The sequence below is a fragment of the Sorex araneus genome, chromosome 10 (genome assembly GCF_027595985.1).
Source record: "Sorex araneus isolate mSorAra2 chromosome 10, mSorAra2.pri, whole genome shotgun sequence".
Classification (NCBI taxonomy): domain Eukaryota; kingdom Metazoa; phylum Chordata; class Mammalia; order Eulipotyphla; family Soricidae; genus Sorex; species Sorex araneus.
The window spans coordinates 1,329,118-1,352,177 of record NC_073311.1 but is presented as its reverse complement, the minus strand read 5'-3'; the positions used below and the strand labels follow the sequence as shown (position 1 = coordinate 1,352,177).

Below are 23,060 nucleotides of genomic sequence, written 5' to 3'. Positions count from 1 at the left end.
GTATCCATTTATGTATCAATTAGCGCACTCATGTGGCCATCACGCAACCCTAGAAGATTTCTCATGTCTAGTTATTGCTTAACCCTTCTTAGTCCCAGACAACGACTGATAACATTAAAAATTAATTTTTCCTGCTCTACACTTTTATGTAAACATAATACAATGTGTCTCTCCTATTGATTTTCATTGGTTGTTGATGTTCAGTTTTTAATTATTTATTGATATGGTTGGATTTATATCTCCCATCTTGATTTTTGTGTTCTACTTAATCTGACATGAGTCTTTTTGTTCTTTGTTGATCATTTTTTCTCTTTATGCCTTCTTTTAGATGAAAAGAGTACTTCATTTGTTATCTTATTTTTAGTATTAGCTCCACCTCATTAATTGCTTTAGTAATTGCAATATGCATCCTAATCACAATCTACCATGAAATAGTATTGTTACTTTATAATGCAGCAGCTATAATAGATGATAATTTTATTTCTCATTTCATCTTTCATGCAGTTATTTATTGCTACATATAGTACATACCCACAGTACATTGCTATTCTTTTTTTTTTAATTTTTTTTTGTGGGGAGAGGGTATTCCCAGGACCCTGGGAGAACTCCTGGGTAGGGTTGACCTGGAAATAATGCTGAGCCTTGACACTGATTTGCTTCTCAGGCCTGGCTCTACAGAGATTCCAGGACTATGGCCAGGTGATGTTCAAAGGGACCATGTGCATGAGGGATCAAACCCAGGGTTATATATGTATCAGCCCTTCAAGATGTCTCTTCACTCCCAGCTTCACACCCTGCTCCCTAACCCCACACACATTGCTAGTGCTTTTGTTTTTACTTTTTATTTTTAATTAGTGAATCACCGTGAGGGTACAGTTACAGATTTATACATTTTTGTGCTCATGTTTCCCCCATACAAAGTTCGAGAACCCATCCCTTCACCAGTGCCCATTGTCCACCACCAGTAAACCCAGCATCCCTCCCACCCTCCCCAGTTCCATCTCCCCCCACCCCACACTGCCACTATGGCAGGGTATTCCCTTTTGTTCCCCCTCTCTGATTAGGTGTTGTGGTTTGCAATAAAGGTGTTGAGTGGCCATTGTGTTCAGTCTCTAGTCTACATTCAGCATGCATCACCCTTCCCCCCACATGACCTCCGACCACATTTTACTTGGTGTTCCCTTCTCTGAGTTGCCCAGAATGAGAGACCAGCTTCCAAGCCATGGAGTCAACCTCCTGGTACTTATTTCTACTATTCTTGTGTGTTAGACTCCTAGTTTATTATTTTATATTCCACAGATGAGTGCAATCTTTCTATGTCTGTCTCTTACTCATTTCACTTAGCATGATACTTTCCATGCTGATCCACTTATATGCAAACGTCATGACCTCATTTTTTCTAACAGCTGCATAGTATTCCATTGTATAGATGTACCAAAGTTTCTTCAACCAGTTATCTATTCTAGGGCACTCGGGTTTTTTCCAGATTCTGGCTATTGTAAACAGTGCTGCGATGAACATACATGTGCAGATGTCATTTCGACTATACTTTTTTGCTCCTCTGGTATATATTCCCAGCAGTGGTATTGCTGGGTCAAATGGGAGAACAACCTCTAGTTTTTTGAGAGTCGTCCGTATTGTTTTCCAAAAGGGCTGAACTAGTCGGCATTCCCACCAGCAATGTAGAAGGGTTCCTTTCTCCCCACGTCCTCTCCAACAGTGGTTGCTTTTGTTCTTTTGGATGTGTGCTAGTCTCTGTGGTGTGAGGTGGTATCTCATGGTTGTTTTGATCTGCATCTCTCTGATGATTAGTGATGTAGAGCACTTTTTCATGTGCCTTTTGGCCATTCGTATCTCTTCCTTGGTAAAGTTTCTGTTCATTTCTTCGCCCCATTTTTTGATGGGGTTGGATGTTTTCTTCTTGTAGAGTTCAACCAGTGCTTTATATACCATTGATATCAACCCCTTATCTGATGGGTATTGTGTAAATATCCTTTCCCATTCTGTAGGTAGTCTTTGTATTTTGGTCACTATCTTTTGTGGTGCAGAAGCTATTTAGCTTAATGTAGTTCCATTTGTTGATCTCTGTTTCCACTTGGTTGGCCAGTTGCATGTCATCTTTGAAGATACCTTTATCTTCAGTATCGTGGAGGGTTTTGCCTACCTTGTCTTCAATGTACCTTATGGATTGTGTTCTGATGTTGAGGTCTTTAATCCATTTTGATCTGACTTTTGTGCATGGTGTCAGGTCTAGGTCTAAGCCCATTCTTTTACATGTGGTTGTCCAGTTGTGCCAGCACCATTTGTTAAAGAGACTTTCCTTGCTCCACTTCACATCTCTTGCTCCCTTATCAAAGATTAGATGATCGTACATTTGAGGTTGTGTGTAGGGATATTCCACCCTGTTCCATTGGTCATCAGCTCTGCCTTTGTTCCACTACCATGCTGTTTTAATTGTTACCGCTTTGTAGTAGAGTTTAAGGTTGGGGAGGGTGATGCCTCCCATCATCTTTTTCCCAAGAATTGTTTTAGCTATCCGTGGGCATTTATTGTTCCATATAAATTTCAGGATTGCTTGCTCCGTTTCTTTGAAGAATGCCATGGGTATCCTTATAGGGATTGCGTTAAATCTGTATAATGCTTTGGGGAGTATTGCCATTTTGACAATGTTTATTCTCCCTATCCATGAGCAGGGGATATACACCATGACCAAGTCGGATTCATCCCGGGGATGCAAGGATGGTTTAACATTCAGAAATCAATCAACATAATCCATCATATCAACAAAAGTAAAGATAAAAATCATATGATCATATCAATAGATGCAGAGAAAGCATTTGACAAGATCCAACACCCATTCATGATAAAAACTCTCACCAAAATGGGTTTTGGAGGAACTTTTCTCAAGATAGTCAAAGCCATCTACCACGAACCTATGGCAAGCATTATCATCAATGGAGAAAAACTAAGGGCCTTTCCTCTCTAAGATCGGGGACAAGACAAGGATGCCCACTCTCACCACTTCTCTTTAATATAGTACTGGAAGTATTAGCAATAGCCATCAGGCAAGAAAAAGATGTTAAGGGGATTCAGATAGAAACGGAAGAAATCAAGCTCTCACTATTCGCAGATGTTATGATACTATACCTAGAGAAGCCTAAAAGCTCTAGTAAGAAACTCTTAGAAACAATTGACCTGTACAGTAAAGTCGCAGGCTATAAAATCAATACCCAAAAATCCATGGCCTTCCTATATGCAAACAATGAGACAGAGGAAAGGGACATGAAAAAAGCAATCCTGTTCACAATTGTGCCCCAGAAAATCAAATACCTTGGAATCAGCTTAACTAAAGAAGTAAAGGACCTCTACAAAGAAAACTATAAAACGCTACTCCATGAAATAAAAGAGGACATTAGGTAGTGCTTTTGTTTTTAAAATGCACTTTTGCTTTTCTTTTTAGCGATAATTGGGATCAAACCCAGGCCCTTACAAATGCAAGGCAAGTGTTCAACCACAGAACCATATATACAGCCAGCCCTTTAACTGTGTTTTTGAAAATGTCTTTAAATGAGATAACAAAATTCTTCTAAATTTATTTTTATATTTGCCATTTCTGGCTTCTGAAGATGTAGACCACTCATGAAAGCCCTGAAGTAATGAAGCCTCTCAACTACTGTTTCTCTGAAAATTCTTTGTTTTGTCTTCATTTTTTTAAAAGTATTTTTCTTTCACAATATAGGATTTAGAATTGGATATAAAATTTTGATTCAACAATTTAATTTGCTCTTTTAAAAAAGATTTTAACTTTTTAAAGGTGCATTACTTTTTTTTCTGACTTGTACTATTCCTGATGAGAAATCAATTGTCTGTTACTGCACATAATGTTTTTCTTTGATTTTGAGATACTCTATTTTTACTGGGTTTCAGCAATTTTACTATGATAAACATCTATATAGTTTTCTTTTCTTCTAATTGGGGTTTATTAGAATTCATGGATCTTATTTTGCAGTTGGTTGTGTGATTTTATCAATTTCAATTTCATCAAATATGGAAAATATTAACTGTTTCTTAAAATATAGACTCTTTTCTTTTTTGCACATTTTTTAATTTTTGAAAGTACATTTTGTGAAAAGTACATTGTTGGACTCATGAGTTTTGTTGTCTTTCATTAAATAGTGCTGGCTGTTGTTTTTCTTAACAATTATTTAAACCACTTATATAACTTGGCCCTTTCAGTGCTTACTTTGAAGTTATGTCAGGACTAATTTATGTTTTAGTAAAATAGTAAACTTTACTAAGATTAATAAATTGAACTCATTCTAGAGCTTTCACTGAATTCTCCCATTATTCAACAGTTATTCTTTCTAATCTAAGAAGGATTTTTAAATGTCCCAAGTCCTTTATGAGTTCTGGGAATGTAACTATTCTTTCCACTATATCTAAGAAGCAGAGTCTCTTGCCTCCGCGCCTGGCTGTCTTCACCGAGGCCCCTTGGAGCAGGGTGGGTTGAGTTTCCCTCCCTGTCCAGAGCAGAGCCCCAGCAGCTGAAGACCTCCGGAACTCAGCCACAGCCATGCTCAAGGCCCCTCTCCACATGTTCAGACGAGCCTCACGCATGAAGGAACCCAGGTGTGTGGGACCCGGTGCTGAGATCTCCAAGCCTGCTCGGATCGGGTCTGGGCCTCTTCCACTTAGATCCCCCATTTTCCAGTAGCTTGGCAGTCACACCCACAAACTGCACCCCCCTCCTGCAATGTGTAATCCTATCGATGGCCAAGATCCAGAGACTATAAAACAAAGCTCCTGGAAGCACATAGCCGAATTTGCAACCGCACGACCTCTTATAGCCTAGTTCTCCCTCTAGGAGAACTGGCAAGGTACCGAGAGGATCCTGCCCACATGGCAGAACCTGGCAAGCTCTCTGTGGTGTATTCATATGCCAAATCCAGTAACAATGATGGATCTCATTCCCCTTACCCTGAAAGAGCCTCCAATGCGGCACCACTGTGAAGAACGAGTAAAGAGAGGCTGCTAAAATTTCAGGGTTAGGACAAATGGAGACATTACTGGCACCTGCTCAAGCAAATCAATGATCAATGGGATGACAGTGATACAGTGATGTCTAAGAAGAATTAAAATGTCCCTTATTCTTTATGAGTTCTGGGAATTATCCAGCAAACAGATTACCTGGTCCTTTATCCAATCTCATGGAATCTTCCCCCATGTACACATAGTTTAGGGGATTATTCAGTCAAGCTTCCAGAGGCTGCTCTGCAGATTTCCATATCTCATTTCCTTCTCCGCTACTGGTTCTGAGTTCTGACACGACAGCCATCTCAGCCTGTGTGTCTGATCTGTCTTGTCAACATGCTGTATTCTTGGTGATTTTCTGTTCCCATGATGAGGTCTGCAAAGACTTGAGGCAGAATAGTACTGCCAGGCTGCCTGCTAGCCAGTTTAAGGGAAAGAATTTCATATTCCTTTCTAGTTGCATGGAAGGGTAAGTCCAGTATCTCTTACTCTATAATCATCAAAAGTCCCTGTGATATCTTTCAGTTACTTTTGGCATTGTTCCTTGGTTCCTTTGTCTGGATTCATTTTGGGTTAAAAACCTGAGGCCAAATTGTGGAAGATATTCAATACAAAGACATGACATGAATATATATATATATATATATCACTTTGTAAGTATACATACAAAAACAGGCAAATCGAAAAAAGAAAACAAATTATGCAGACTGAAGAAAGGGAATTTATACATGGAATGCAAGGTGGACTTAATACCCGCCTCCAAGAAAATCCCTAGTTAATAAAGGAAAAATTTACACAGTCATCTTCATATGACACAGAAATAAACATTCAGCAAACCTTAGCACCACACAGAAGTGTGTACCAAAATGTTCATAGCAGCTATTTTTCATTGCCAAAAGGTGGAAAATAGTAAGTATTCATCATCAAATTATGAATTTATAAATGGCTGTTTCTATATCTGAATGTTCATCAGCCGTGAGAAGGAATGTACTGATGCATGCTGTAATCTTTATGAACCTTAAAGATATTGCTCTTACTCAAAGAAGCCGGTCACAAAAGGTGCATATTATGTGATCCCATTTATATGAAATATCCAGAGAAGGCAAATTTTTAGAGAGGAAGTAGATTGTTTTATCAGAGACTAGAAGAAATTGGAGTGACCACTCATGGACGTAGATTTTTTTCTCAAATGATGAAATTTTCTGGATTAATAGCACTTGTGATGTTGAATAAATCTCTGACAATACTTAAAACTATCAAAGGCAGGTTTTATGATATGCGATTATATCTCAATAAGACTGATCCTATGATTATTTCTTAAAGAGTGAGACTTTTAAGGTATGGCTTAGTTATTATAAGTTGAGACATACTACATCCCAGGTATCTATTAAGTTCTTTGTGTGTGTTATCTTGTTTGGTGAAATGTATTTGTATCAGGCTACTTCTGCTGAGTTTTTGTTTTGTTTTCAGCTTCTATTCAAGGCACCATGATTCATAATGTTGTTAATTATTTTTCTTCATGCATACAACATGCCAGCATCACACACTGTGCAGAGTATCTATGACCTCCTCACACTCTACCCTTCATCCTTCCATACCATGGAAAACTTAGTTCAGTAGACCAGTACTCTAGTTTTGTTACCCTTGGCCACTAAAAAATTCTTTTTAATTGAGCCATCATGAATTGGAGAGCTATCTATGGTTGAGTTTCAGTAGTACATTATTCCACCACTAATCCCTTCACTAGAGCCCTCTACTCTCCACAGTCTGCCTCTCTGTGGAGGCACTTTCCTTCTCCCCATTGTCCTGGTGTCCCTTTTCCTAACTCATCCCTGCCCCCCCCTTCCCCAGTGCAGAGCTTCCCACTGAAGACCAGTTCTCCTGCTCTTTGTTTCTATTGACTGGGAGTATTTGATATTCCCCTATGAAGTTTCTTTCTATCCCACACATGAGAGAGATCATTCAGATTCCATTCCTATCCCTCGGACTGATTTCATTCAACATCAGACTCTCCAGATCCATCCACCTTGTCACAAATTGTATGACTTTATCTTTTCTATGGCTGAGGAGTATTCTGTTGTGTATATGTATCATAGTTTCTCTGTCCAATCATCTGTTAGTGGACATTTGGGTAGTTTCCATATATGGGCTATTGTTTATAGTGCAACAATGAACATAGGTGTGCAGATGTCTTCTCTGCTTTGCTCTTTCGGGTCCTTAGAGCATATTCCAAGGAGGGAATTGCTCAGTCATATGGAAGTTCAGCTCTTAGGTTGTTAAAGAATGCTCTTGTTGTTTTCCAAAAAGCTGGACAGTTGGAATTCCTGCCATAAGTGAATGGAGGTTCCTTTTCTCCTATATCCTCCCCAACACTGGTTGTTGTTGTTCTTTTTGATGACTGCCAGTCTTTGTGGTGTGAGGTAATATCTCATCATTGTTTTGATTTGCAATTCCTTGATAGCTTGGACCATTTCTTACTCCCTTACTGTGTCTTTGTTGTGGAGCTTGGAAAACTGTATTCTGGACATAAGTTCCTTTTTGCTTCACAGATACTTTTTATACTTTTCTGTGGATTGCTTATCATTATCTTTTGGGGGGTAGGGGTTGGACCACACCCACTTGTGTTCAAGGGCTACTCTTTTTGTTGTTGCTGCTTTGGGGCCACACCCAGCAGTTCTCAGAGCTTTCTCTTGACTCGGTGGTCAGGAATCACTCCTGGCAGTTCACGTGACCACACAGGATTCTGGGGATCAAACCCGGGCCTGCATGAAAGGGAATACTACCCACTGACTATCTCTCCTGCCCAGGGACTACTCTGGGCTCTGAACTCCGGAGTCACTCTTGGCAGTGCTTGAGGAATGTGGTGCTAGGCATCAAATCAGCGGCGGCTGCATATAATTCCTGTCTCCAGTCCCTCTTAACATTCTCTTAAAAGCATCATTTGAAGAGCAGAAAATTTTTAATTTTGATGCTCTACCATGTATCATTTTTATTGTTTTATGGATCAGATTTGGGTGTAATAACTGCAATATCTAAGCTGCCTTTGCCCAACCTAACACCATGAAGATTTCCCTATGTTTCTTCCTAGAAGTTTATAGTTTTACGTTTAATATGTCTTAGTATTCTCTTTAAACAGGTTTGATCTGTTTTGAGCAATATTTTTGTGTTTGTTGTAAAGAGTGAAGCTCTTTTTTTTTTCAAAAAAAAAAAGAAAATGTATGTGACAAGAGTTCCGGCAACATGTTTTTTGTGGGGTGCATGGCGTATTGTTTTGTTTTTTCAAAAATTTATTGTAGTTAGGTAATGTGTCTACAGCAGTATTGACATTTATGATCTTGGTGTTACCCTCTCACCACTAAAATGTTCAAAACCCTCCCACCCCTAAGCACAGAGCCAGGAGTAAAACTGAGCACTGCTGGACATGGCATTCCTTTTCTTTTCTTTTTATAAAAATTTGTATTTTATTAAATCACTCTGAGATAAACAGTTACAAAGTTATCCATTATTAGGTTTCAGTCATGCAATGTTCCAATACCCATCCTTTCACCAGTGTACATTTTTTACCACCAAAGTCTCTGATTTCCCTCCGTTCACCATCCCCCCAGCCTGTCTCTATGGCAGACACTTTCTTCTCTCTCTCTCTCTCTCTCTTTCTCTCTCTTTCTATATATATATATATATATATATATATATCTGATTTTGGTCTTTATGGTTTGCAGTACAGGTACTATAAGGTTATCATGTACATCCCTTTACCCTTTTCTAGTGCTCAGTTCTTGTTTAGAGTGATTATTTCCACCTGTCATTGTTATAGTGGTCTATTCTCTATCCTAATTGCCCTCTCCCCCTTCTCTTTACTTATGACAAGCTTCCAACCATGGACCAGTCTTTATGGCCCTAATTTCTATTTTCCTTGAGTAACTGTCTCACACTGTGTTTTTATATCCCACAAATGAGTGCAAACATTCTATGTCTGTCCCTCTCCTGATGTTTTTCACTCAGCATGAAACTCTCGATGTCCATCCATTTGTTAAAAAATTTCATGATTTCGGGACTGGAGAGATAGCACAGCGGGTAGGGCGTTTGCCTTGCACGCGGCCGACCCGGGTTCAAATCCCAGCATCCCATATGGTCCCCTGAGCATGGCCAGGGGTGATTCCTGAGTGCAGATCCAGGAGTAACCCCTGTGCATCGCCAGGTGTGACCCAAAAAGCAAAAAAGAAAAAATTTCATGATTTCATCCTTCCTGTTGAATTATAACATTCCGTTGTGTAGATGTACCATAATCTCTTTATCCAGTCTTCTATTTTGGGGCACTCAAGTTGTTTCCAGATTCTGGCTATTGTTAATAGCTGGCACTCCATTTTGCCCCCCAGAAAGATACTGTCCCATCATTCCTGGAAAAACTTTTTCTATTGAATCACCTTCGTGCATTACTTAATTATCAGATCCCCTATTTGTATGAGTCTCTTTATGGATTCTGTTCTGTTCTCCAAGTTTTGTTCAGCACAGTTACAAATCTCTCTTTATTACTGTAGTTTTTTATTACATAGGAATTTTGTTAATATAGGAAAGCATTAGAAACAAAAATGCATGATCTTTATAAGGTGCAAATATTCAGTGTGTGCATGTGTGGCAGGGGTCAGGGTGGTAATTGGGAAGATGGGAAAAGAGATTAGGATAGCCTATAAAATGTTTGACTGTTAGGGAAATTGACTATAGTACAAAGCATGTTTGCAGAAAACAGGTTTCAGGTAAGTTTCTCTGACAGAGTCTAAGTTTGATATTTTTCACTCTAGAGAAATTCACTTGGAGAGGAACAGTCCCGGGCCTCAGAAACATGGCTTAGCGGCTTCTTTTGAACAATATAATTGGCAAATGAGGACCTAAGTGAGAAGTATTTGCATAAACTAAAATAAGAAAAGTATTTCAAATTATTATATTGAAGGTGACAAATGAGAATTTTTACAAGCAAATCAAATATCATGTAATTCTTTTTTTTTAATAAAATAAGTATATATTTTATTTTATTTTATTTATTTATTTTTAATTTATTTATTTTTAATTAGAGAATCACCGTGAGGGTACAGTTACAGATTTATACACTTTTGTGCTTATACTTCCCTCATACAAAGTTTGGGAACCCATCCCTTCACCAGTGCCCATTCTCCACCACCCGTAAACCCAGTGTCCCTCCCACCCTCCCCAATCCCATCTCCCCCCCACCCCACCCTGCCACTGTGGCAAGGCATTCCCTTCTGTTTTCTCTCTCTAATTAGCTGTTGTGGTTTGCAATAAAGGTGTTGAGTGGCCGCTGTGCTCAGTCTCTAGCCCTCATTCAGCCCGCAACTCCCTTCCCCCACATGGCCTTCGACTACAATGTAGTTGGTGATCGCTTCTCTGAGTTGACCTTTCCCCGGAACGTGAGGCCAGCCTCGAAGCCAATATCATGTAATTCTTGAACTTCTTTCCAGGTTGTATTTTTAAAACTTATTTATCCTTTTATCTTTTTGCTTAACTACTTAAGAAATTGTATAGGTTCTTCCAGAAGTGACATTTCTTGAAGTTGGATTTGTGTGACTTACTCAAGGGAAAGTATATCTACTAGTACATGTGCAATAATCAGCCATAAATAAGTATTATTTTAGCTTTACCCTTTCTCTTCACTTTATTAGACTTCTTTAAGGAGCAAAGTACCTTAGACTAACAGATAGGGCTAATTTCTTCTTATGCAGCTAGATATTTAAGCAGTGTGTATAAACATGTAATAGGTGGCTATGAAAGGGCTCTAATAAACAGAGTCAATAAACAACCTCACTAAAGTACAGGAAAGCAGCTTGCATTTTGCTTGACATAGTGTTTCCTTTAGTCAATTGGAGGCACAAACCATGACTTCATCATTAGTCAACACGATAGTGGAGACCATCAAAGCAAACTGCAGGAGAGTCCAGACTGATTCGTGCCAGACAAATGTTTGTTGCTCACAGCTGTATTATCACGGATTCTGACTGGTGCAGCTGGACTTCCTTCATTTCCTGGGGAGCTGGATTTTATGGTGCCTGAGACAGACGCCCTCTCTGCAGTCACGAGTCAGCTCATCTTCCTTGAGAGTGAGATCCTTGACAAGCCACAGCTGTGGCTATTTTGTAAAACAACCACAGGCCCTCTTTGAAAAGTATATGATGTATTTTTGCTACTTCATACCCTGTAGCCATCAACCCCTAGGTTTTGGTGAAAACTCTGTTGGTTATAGAAGGGAAATGATGGGTGGACGTAAGAGGAATGAGTAGGGGGCTACTGAGAGGGTAGGGTAGCAGAGTATATGAGTATAGAGGTCCGAAGCAAAGCCCCTGAAAAATGAAAAATTACAAAGGGGGAGACACCAAAAACAAATAAATTATTTTATGAGTCAAACAGTAAATCAAATAGCATTTGAATCAAAAAGATTTGTTTGGTGTGTTAAGGTGATTGAAGTGTTCAAGTTGTTCAAGGATTAGCCTTATTCCTCTTCTGCTGTTATTCTTTTGATTTGGTTTTGGTTTTGGGGGATACTCAGGGGTTACTCCTAGCTCTGTTCTAAGAAATCACTCCTGGCAGGCTTGGGAACCAGATGGGATGCCATGTGCTGTGTGCATGGCAAGCCACCCTACATGCTTTACCATCTCTCCTGCCCCTCTACTGTCATTCTTAAACCAAAACGTAAGTATGAAAGAGTAAGAGGAGTATGGTGTAGACCCTCATTCTGCTAGCTTACTTACTTTTCAGCAATTTGCTTTCTTTAGAAAGCAACAGAGTAGAATAGGTATGATACTGGTCCTGGTTCATCCAGTTGGTGGAATATGAGGTGCCTTTGGCCTGAGATCGGGCTGCTTCCTATCACAGCAGACCAGAAAATTCAAATTCTCAATTCTTTAAAAATATTCAAGTAGAAAAGGGGAGTCTTCCATAAGAAATGGATGGTGGGGCTGGAGCGATAGCACAGCGGGTAGGGCGTTTGCCTTGCACGCAGCCGACCCGGGTTCGATTCCCAGCATCCCATATGGTCCCCCAAGCACTGCCAGGAGTTATTCTTGAGTGCATGAGCCAGAAGTAACCCCTGTGCATCGCCAGGTATGACCCAAAAAAGCAAAGATAATAATAATAATAATAATAATAATAATAATAATAATAATAATAATGAGCAAAAAAATGGATGGCGAAGTGTATGGGACACTCAGTGTGATCTGTTAGCTGTGAATGGTGTGTTTACTGTTGGGATTCTACCGAAAGCAGATAGAGAACCTCTGAAGAATATTCTGATTTGGCAGAGAGAGCCCAGAGCTCTGTGTGGGCATGATGAATTGAGGCCACTCTGAGGCTTTCAGGCAGCACATCATTCTTTTGGCTGTGATTGGGTCTCAGTCACACAATGTTCCAATACCTGTCCCTTCACCAGTATGCATTTCCCACCACAAATGTCCCCAATTTCCCTCTTTGCACCCCCACCCCCAGTCTGTCTCTACGGAAGAAATACAGATGGCTCAAAGGCATAAGAAAAAAATGCTCCACATCGCTACTCATCAGGGAGATGCAAATCAAAACAATAATGAAATACCATCTCACACCACAGAGACTGGCACATATCAAAAAGAACAAGAATAACCAGTGCTGGCGTGGATGTAGGGAGAAAGGAACAGTCATTCATTGGCAGCACATCATTCTTAGTATCTCTGGATTGTGGGAGTTTTCACCCAAACTATGAAGTACAATAACAATTGTCTCACAAGATTTTCATGAAATTTGCAGTAGTATTTGTAAGCAGCACAGAACATAAACTAATAAACAAAAACTAAGCACTTGAAAATTGAACCAATGATAAAAGTTTAGAGACTAGTTTGACAGAAAAACCCTTAAATATTCTTTCATCTCGTGGTACTTAACCTTGGCAGTACACTAGAATGTTCTTGGGAACTTTGTAATACCCATACCTCCGTGCCCTACTACTAAGACTGTTCAGAGGTCAACCCCAAACACAGAATGTCTTTAAGCTTCAGGAACTCCAGGGTGCAGCTGGCGTCGGAACCAGGGAGGCTTCCTCCCTGTTAGAAAGCAGGCGGGCCACTAGAGAGCCTTCTGCTTGCTGGGACAAAGCTACGCCTTGGGATTCCTGTGTTTTCCTTTCTCACCTTGGTTTCCTTAAGGACCTCATATTTTCTGAATTCCAGAATCCTCTAGGAACAGTGATTTTTAGTCCTTTTATACCTGTGGAACAGTGGTTGTCAGTTAAGTGACAATAATAGTATTTTGCAAACTGGCAAAATATTTTTGTCCTATTCTGACCCATTAACTCAATAAATATTAGTGAAAGTCTTCCATGGTATATTCATCTATTGTTAAAAAACACAGTTTCCCTACTCACATATTTAGCATAGCGAGGAAGACAGTTTCAGGTCCAGGAGGGTTTATGACCACATGTGGCATGCTCGGGATCATTGCTGGTGGTACTCAGGGGTCCAGATGTGGTGCCTGGGATTTGAACCAGAACTGACTGCATGCAAAGAAACCGCTTTAACCAATGTACTGCCTCTCCAGCTCTGAAGATTTTTATTAAGTCACAACCATAAGATAGTTATGTGGGAGGAGCAAGAACACCAAGTCCTGTGAGGAGAGTGATCCGATTGACAGTATGTGGTGACTAAGAGGTAAGAAAGAAGTGATGGGTTAGCAGCTAAATTGATTTCTATATTTCATATCCTACCAAGTTTTTGAACTGTTGTTCCCACTTGCAGTACAGGAAGTTGTTAGGTATCTTGTTCCTGTTGCTTTCTTATAGATATCTATATAGATATCCAAACATTGGGCTGGAGGGATAGCACAGCGGGTAGGGTGTTTGTCTTGCACATGGCCAACCCGGGTTCATTCCTCTGTCCCTCTTGGGGTGCCCAGCAAGCTACAAGAGTATCCCGCCTGCAGACAGAGCCTGGCAAGCTACCTGTGGCATATTCGATATGCCAAAAATAGTAACAACAAGTCTCAAATGGAGACGTTACTGGTGCCTGCTCGAGCAAATCTATGAACAGTGTGCATCTAAACAGATTGAATTGACCTTTTATTTCTGGATCTTACAGAAAGACAAGGAATTACATATATTTTGGGCACTTCTATTTTCATCATAGCTGAAAGCTATAAGTCCAACAAAACAAATTAGTAAAAGGACTGAAGGGACTGGAGAGGCACTTGCCTTGTATGTAGCCAACCTGGGTTCTATCCCCATCACTCTAAAACTCTCTATGAATTATCCCTGAGCACATAACCAGAAGTAAGTCCTTACTACTGCTAACTTTGGCCAAAAAATAAAACAGAGAGAGAAGCATAGAGTAAGCCTGAGTGTAAGTTTAAAAATATATTGCAAAAAAAATATATTGCAAAAAAGAGGCATCTCTGCCCAGTTTCCTGAGATCACTAGAGGTGCCATGTCTCTGGGAAAATCAACCACCTTGGTGTGTGTAGTTATAAAGAAATATCTCTGAGAAGAAATCCATCTGAATATGGATCATTAAATAAGAAAAAGGAAAATTTTACCCTAGTTTAGATTCTGAGTTTAGTTATGAATAGCCTTGAATAAAAAGGGCATGAAAGAAGTCTTATGTGTTCTTTGTCATATATAAAAAATTATTTTCCTTGCCAAGCACCAAATTACATTTCCCTGCCCAGCTGCACTGCTGGGAACATGATTCTGATGGGCTGAGGCTCTTCCAGGGATACTCCAATATCAATCTTAAAGCCTTTTCAAAACAAGCATGGGAGTCGTAGCTGGTCTCTGCCAACATTCCTGCTGAGAATTAGCCCAGTTCTATTATGTGTGTGGGAACCCCCAGCTCCCCAGCCTTGTCTGTTGGGGTGTAGAGATACAGCTGGGAGACTGCACGGAGTGCAAAGCGAAGAATCCACAGATAGGATGAATATCACTTCCTCTTTAATCAAAAAACTGCAGAGAAATGGGGACATCATTTTTTTTCTTTTATCATTCAGTGTAGCAGTGGAACGTTTTGCAAAGCTGCTTTTGCTTGACAGAACTGCAGAATAAATAAGGAAGAAACTCAGAATGCACAGGATCTCAGGTGTCTTTTTGACCCCCTTCAACTGATTGGAGTACTCAAGGGCATTTTTGACTGCTTGGGTCATGCCTTCATTCTGATGTGAAGCAATTGAGACCCGATGAGATGAAGCAGCTTCCCCAGATTGAATAATTCTTAGAAGACAAACCAGAGTGTTTGCTTCCTGTGTCTCCGGTGCCTGTGTGCCAAGCTATAGTTCATAAGTCCAAATTGAGTTCCCATTAGCTAAGTTCCCTGTCTCAGGATAAGGGACATAACATGAGCTTATTGTTACATCTTTTCTGATTGGGTGAAAAACCCTCAAAATCTGTATCTTTATCCAATTTAACTTATATACAAAATTTACTTTTTTAGGCTGTTTGGTGGTTTATTTTATCTTTTAGTTGCCTATTTTATCAGAGTAGGACTTGGTTTCATGAGTTCTGTCACTATATTTTTAAATTTTATTTTCAGAAAGCTGATCACAATAATGGATTACATTCAATATTTTGACACCAGTCCCACCACTTTTACACCTTCCTATCACTGTTATTTTGAATTTTCCCACTACTACTAAACTTGCTGAACAGGCAGATACTAGATAATTTATTTTGTATTGCTTGTTATGAATAGCATAAACTCTACTGGCCATGTGCTACTAGAATTCTAAAATTTTAGATAATTAGGTCTGGAGGCATCTCTGCAGTGAGCTGCTTGGCTCCAAGATTCTTTTGTGTGTCTCTGGATCATTAAGGAACTTAAATTGCAGCCAGAGGCAGTTCCTGGGTGTGACCTCCAGGGTCCCATGTGGCAGGGAGATGGGAAGAGCTGGTCTATCTCCTATCCTTTGAGTTCTGGAGTTTGCTGTCACTGATCCCGCATACCTGGACTTTTCTTTGGGTTCTAAAAGTTGATGGCTGCCAGGATTCCTAGGGGGCAAGTTGAGGGACAACGCCTGTTCCCGTCTGAGGCACCTCAGTGAAATCGGTCTGGTGCAAGGTCCAGAGGCATCTCTGCAGCAAGCTGCTCAGTTCCAAGATTCTTATGTGTGTCTTGGGTTCTGTCACTACTGACATTTTAAATTTTAGCTACTTTGACTTAGTTTTAAAATGCTGTCAGTGGTAGGGTTTCACGCATACAACATTTCAACAATGACAAGCCACCATAGTTCCTGTTTCCCTCCAACTTGGTCTCAGGGTTTCATCCTCCCCCTACCACCATCCCCCCTCACATCATTCACCATCCCCGCCCCGCTTTCCAATCCTTCCCATCTTACTTCCCTAATAAGATTCACCTTGGAAATCAGTTCATAGATTGTTACTTTGGGCCATTTGTTGCCCCCTTATAACGGGTCCTTATATCTCACATGTGAGAGAGATTATTTGATATTTATCTCTCTCCTTGTCAGTAACTTCTCTCAGCATGATCCCCTCCAATTCCATCCATGTAGCAGCAAATTCACGATTTCATCTTTTTCTTACAGCAGTGTAGTATTCTATTGTATGTATGTACCATAGTTTCTTTAGCCAGTCATCTGTTTGGGGGTACTTGGCCATTTCTGGAGTTTGACTACTGTGAATAGTGCTTCAATGAACATAGGAGCTCAAATGTTTTGGTTTTGTTTTCTGAGTAGTTTGGGGGCCATTGGAAGATGCCAAGAGTGAAATTGTTGGGATATATGGAAATTCTTAGTTTCTTGAGAAATGTCCATATTGTTTCCACAAAAGGTTGAACCAGTCAGCATTCCCCCCAGCAGTGAAAGGAGGGTTCCTTCTTTCCCGAGTCCATGTCAACATTAGTTGTTTGTTTTTATCCTTGTGACATGTACTAGTCTCACTGGTGTGAGGTGACATGCCTCACACCAGTGATATCTCATTGTTTTGATTTGCATTTTCATGGTGATTAATATGCTTATTGACAATCTTTATGACTTTTTGTAGGAAATTTCTATTCATCTCTTCTCCCCATTTTTAATATGCTTGCTTAGTTTTATTTTCTTTGTAAGGTCTTCCTGTGATTTACATATCTTGGAGTTACTGACTTTATTTTTAACTACTCAGAAGACTGAGCACCTTTGCAGCCTCAGGTTTCTTCCCATGAACTTGCCTCTTCTGACCATGCTGTAAACACAGTTAAGAGATTTATGTGGCCACACATTTCCACTGAACCTGCTCATCCCTTCCTTTTTCTCTCAGAAGAGCCAGTTTATCCTAGATTCTATTGTTCATTCTTTCTTCCTCAGCATACCCCTTTTAATTTTAGACATTTGCCTGGGACTTACACAAGTAAAATTTTAGGTAGACTTGCACTAGGCCTACTATGTTTCATGAGTTCTCAGTTCAGTTCCCTTGTAAACTCTTTGTTTTGAACATATTATCCTTTGCTCTTAAGAATCCATGCTTTACAGTTGCATCTGGTCTACTCCTCAGCACCACTTTCCCCTCCATGGCAATGAAATGATGGGGACCTCATGTCTGGGAACACTTAACCGTATTCCATTCAGTGAATACAAAGGTGGTAATATGTTCTCCAAAGAGAATCTGAGCTGGAAACTGACCATGTCCTGGGAAGTCATTTGGTGCTTGATCCTATTATTAATGAAGGTTGATCCCATTATTAATGAAGGATTACTCACCCTGATTCCAGGGGTAAGGTCTGGGTGCTCTGACTACAGTCAAGCACTGCATAATCATCATCTCACCAGTTTAGATGCAAAATTGAATTAGATCCTGAATTTTCTCTCCACAAACTGCAAAGCCATACTTGCTGAGTACCTGCTAGGTATACAAGACAGGGTTTTTAGCTGTGAGTTTTCAGTAAGGGACTGTGCCCTGAAATGAACCTAGCCCACAGGAGGAGGACCAGAAAGATGTGTTAAATGAAGAGATTGTGAGAAACTTTTTTTTTAGTTGGAAGTGGTTCTAGTATAGTCTGACATGTCCATTTCTTTCTCAAAACAAGGCCACAACTTTACTTTCCAAGAATGAAGAGAAAAGGTATTACTAATCTGAAATTTTCCTTCAGTGTTTAGCACAAACTTAGTATCTAAGGAAAGACTGGCAAAGCACTGAAATGGGGAAAGTTATTCTTCGGGTATTCTCTTATTATCATAGACTTGAGCAAGATTGTTATTTAGTTACTGTAGCCATGAAATAATCACTGAACATTCCTAGTGGCAACACATAGAATGTTAGGTTTTATGTTAGGTAAATGTTATGAATTAGGACAAACAAATTTAATCAGCCAGACAAGCTCTATTTTTCATAATTCCAAACATTTATCACTTGTACATGTAAAACCCATGATTTTCCTGCTCTTTCTTGTGTTTTGAACACCTGACAGAAGTTAGTTACAGATTTTGTAACTTGTTTGTGATCCTCATTATGTCAATAGAAGGTGGTGTTCCCAGTTTTCTTTTTTAATTCCTCTGAAATTGAGGGAGATGGTATGGAAAGCTATGGCATATGCTAATTGCTCAGTAAACAGAGATAGGAAGGAGAAAGGGCGAGGTTGGAAGGGACAGGGGAGAGGAGCAGAATCGCCTACAGAGTCCCACAGGCTTTGCCAGGAGCCCCTAAGAACCCGCAGCTCCTGTGGCATCTAGCGCTCAAGCTGCTCATCTGTAGAGTGAGATATGCACTTCCTTAGAGCTGCACAGTATTTCACTGTGTATATGTACCACAATTTCTTGATTCACTCAACTGCAGTTGGGCATTTGGGTTGTTTGCATATCTTGGCACTACAATGAATATGGTATGCCTGTGTCCTTTTTAAAAATTTTTTTAATTTATTTTTTAATTAGTGAGTCACAGTGAGGGTACAGTTACAGATTCACACATTTTTGTTCTTCTTTTTCCCTCATGCAATGTTTAAGAGCCCATCCCTCCACCAGTGTCCATTCTCCACCACCAATGAACCCAGTATTCCTCCCACACCCCCAGCCCCATCCCTCCACCCCACCCCGCCTCTGTGGCGGGGCATTCCAATTTGATATCTCTCTTTCCTTTTGGGTGTTGTGGTTTGAAATAGGGGTATTGAGTGGTCATCCTGTTCAGTTTCTAGTCTACTTTCAGCATGCATCTCCCTTCCCGCACAGGATCTCCAATCATATATTACTTGGTGTTCCCCTCTCTATCTGGGATGACTTTCCCCCAGTGTGTGGCCAGCTTCTAAGCTATGGAGCCAACCTCCTGGTATTATATGCTATCATTCTTGGGTATTGTACTCTGTTTTTCTATATTCCACAGATGAGTGCAATCTTTCTATGTCTGTCCCTCTCTTTCTGGCTCATTTCAATTAGCATGATAATTTCCGTGTTGATCCACTTATATGCAAAGTTCATGACTTCATTTTTTTCTGACAGCTGCATAATATTCCATTGTATAGATGTACCAAAGTTTCTTTAACCAGTCATCTGTTCTCGGCACTCGGGTTTTTCCCAGATTCTGGCTATTGTAAACAGTGCTGCGATGAACATAAAAGTGCAGAAGATAGAGAGAGAAAACCCTAATAAACCGAATCAGAAATGAAAAGGGGGACATCACAACAGAAACCAATGAAATTCAAAAGATCATCAGAGACTACTTTGAAGATCTATATGCCACAAAACAAGAAAACCTAAAAGAAATGGACGAATTCCTTGATTCCTACAATCTCCCAAGACTGAACCAAGAAGATTTGAAATATCTGAATAGGCCCATAAATATCAAGGAAATCGAAACTGTAATCAAAAGTCTCCCCAAAAACAAAAGCCCAGGTCCAGACGGATTCACTGGCGAATTCTTCCAAACATTTAAAGAAGACTTGTTGCCAGTTCTCCTCAAGCTTTTTCAGGAAATTGAAAAGACAGGAACCCTCCCGAACAGTTTCTATGAGGCATGTATCTCCCTAATACCAAAAGCAAACAAAGACACCACTAACAAAGAAAACTATAGACCAATATCCCTGATGAACACCGGTGCGAAGATCCTCAACAAAATGCTTGTAAATGGAAGCCAACAACTCATCAAAAAGATCATACACCATGACCAAGTGGGATTCATCCCTGGGATGCAAGGATGGTTTAACATTCGGAAATCGATCAACATGATCCATCATATCAACAAAAGTAAAGATAAAAACCATATGATCATATCGATAGATGCAGAGAAAGCATTTGACAAGATCCAACATCCGTTCATGATAAAAACTCTCACCAAAATGAGTTTTGGAGGAACTTTCCTCAAGATAGTCAAAGCCATCTACCACGAACCTATGGCAAGCATTATCATCAATGGGGGAAAACTAAGGGCCTTTCCTCTAAGATCGGGGACAAGACAAGGATGCTCACTCTCACCACTTCTCTTGAATATAGTACTGGAAGTATTAGCAATAGCCATTAGGCAATAAAAAGATATTAAGGAGATTCAGATAGGAAAGGAAGAAATCAAGCTCTCACTATTCGCAGATGATATGATACTATAGCGAAGCCTAAACGCTCTAGTAAGAAACTCTTAGAAACAATTGACCTGTACAGTAAAGTAGCAGTCTATAAAGTCAGTACCCAAAAATCCATGGCCTTCCTATATGCAAACAATGAGACAGAGGAAAGGGACATGAAAAAAGCAATCCCATTCACAATCGTGCCCCCAAAAATCAAATACCTTGGAATCAGCTTAACTAAAGAAGTAAAGGACCTCTACAAAGAAAACTATAAAATGTTACTCCATGAAATAAAAGAGAACATGAGGAAATGGAAACATATACCCTGCTCATGGATAGGGAGAATCAATATTGTCAAAATGGCAATACTCCCCAAAGCATTATGCAGATTTAACGCAATCCCTATAAGGATACCCATGACATTCTTCAACGAAATGGATCAAGCAATCCTGAAATTTGTATGGAACAATAAACGCCCACGGATAGCTAACACAATTCTTGGGAAAAAGACGATGGGAGACATCACCCTCCCCAACCTTAAACTTTACTACAAAGCAGTAACAATTAAAACATCATGGTACTGGAACAAAGGCAGAACCGTAGAACAATGGAACAGAGCGGAATATCCCTACACACAGCCCCAAATGTATGTTCATCTAATCTTTGATAAGGGGGCAAGAAATGTGAAGTGGAGCAAGGAAAGTCTCTTCAACAAATGGTGCTGGCATAACTGGACAACCACATGCAAAAGAATAGACTTAGACCTTGATACCATGCACAAAAATCAGATCAAAGTGGATTAAAGACCTCAACATTAGACCACAATCCATAAGGTACCTCAAAGACAAGGTCGGCAAAACCCTTCATGATATTGAAGCTAAAGGTATCTTCAAAGATGATACGGAACTAAGCAATCAAGTAGAAACAGAGATAAACAAATGGGACTATATTAAACTAAAAAGCTTCTGCACCGCAAAAGACATAGTGACCAGAATTCAAAGGCAATCTGCAGAATGGGAAAGGATATTCATCCAATACCCATATGATATGGGGTTGATATCAAGGGTATATAAAGCACTGGTTGAACTCTACAAGAAGAAAACATCCAACCCAATTTGAAAATGGGCCGAAGAAATGAACAGAAACTTTTCCAAGAAAGAGATACGAATAGCCAAAAGGCACATGAAAAAATGCTCTGCATCACTAATCATCAGGGAGATGCAAATCAAAACAACCATGAGATACCACCTCACACCACAGAGAATGGCACACATCCAAAAGAACAAAAGCAACTGCTGTTGGAGAGGATATGGGGAGAAGGGGACCCTTCTACACTGCTGGTGGGAATGCCAAATGGTCAAGCCCCTTTGGAAAACAATATGGACTCTTCTCAAAAAATTAGAAATTGAGCTTCCATTTGATCCAGGAATACCACTTCTGGGAATATATCCTGGAGAAACAAAAGTATAGTTACCTGTGTACTTTTGAATTAATGTTTTTGTGTTTGGGGAGAGGGTTGATGCCAAGAATTGTTATAGCTAGGTTAAATGAGAGATTCTGTTTCTACATTTTTGAGAAATATTCATATTGCTTTCCATAGCAGTTGAACAACATTTTGACCAGCAGCAAGTGAGGGTTTCTTTCTCACCATAACCCCAACACTGGCTGTTTCCATACATTTTGCTATTGCTGTTCTCACTGATAGGAAATTCTATCTCACTCTGGCTTTTATTTCATCCCCCTAATCAGAAGTGATGATGAGCACTTTTCAAATGCCTACTGGCCATTCTTATTGCTTCTTTTGGGAAGTCTGTGCATCTCTTCTCCCCATTCTTTAATAGGATTATTGGATTTTGTTGTGTTATTGAGTGCTTTATAGATTCTAGATATTGACCCTTTATCTTAAGTGAAAATATTTTCTTTCATTCAGTAGGATGTCATTTTGTTTTTGTTCTAGTTTCTTCTGTTCTAAAGATCTTTGATTTATTGTAGCCCCATTTGTTTAGGTTTATTTTTGTCTTTTCCTCTGTGCTGATCTCATTAAAAATACCTCTGGATTCATTTCCTGGAAAGTTCTGCCTATGTTTTCTTTGATGTGATCAATGGATTCTGGTTTAATCTTGAGGTTTTTAATCCACTTCGAGTTTACCTTAGTGAATGATATGAGGTACAGTTTCGATTTCATGTCGTTACATATGGCTGTCCAATCTCCCAACCCATTTGTTCAAGATATTTTATTTGCTCCCCTTATGTACTTAGCTCCTTTGTTCTGTATTAACTTCCCATAAATATGGGGGTTTAACTCAGAACTCTCCATTCTGTTCCAGTGGTTTGTGAGTTGGTATTTATGCCATGCAGTTTTGATGTAGTATATATTTGTGGCACAAAACATTCAATTTCCCATGACATGGATGGAACTAGAGAGACAGATACATCTGTTATTCCCTGTTGTATTTCTTTATATTTCACATATGAGAAAGATCATTCTAGTGTTTCCCACTCCTTCTCACATACTTCATTCAGCAAAAACAA

General features: G+C 39.7%; 1 protein-coding gene across 1 annotated transcript in view; it reads left to right on the top strand.

Moving 5' to 3' along the window:
• The window catches only part of ALDH1A2 (aldehyde dehydrogenase 1 family member A2), a 105,459-nt gene that overhangs the window by 67,154 nt on the left and 15,245 nt on the right, over positions 1-23,060 (top strand). The window lies entirely within an intron of this gene.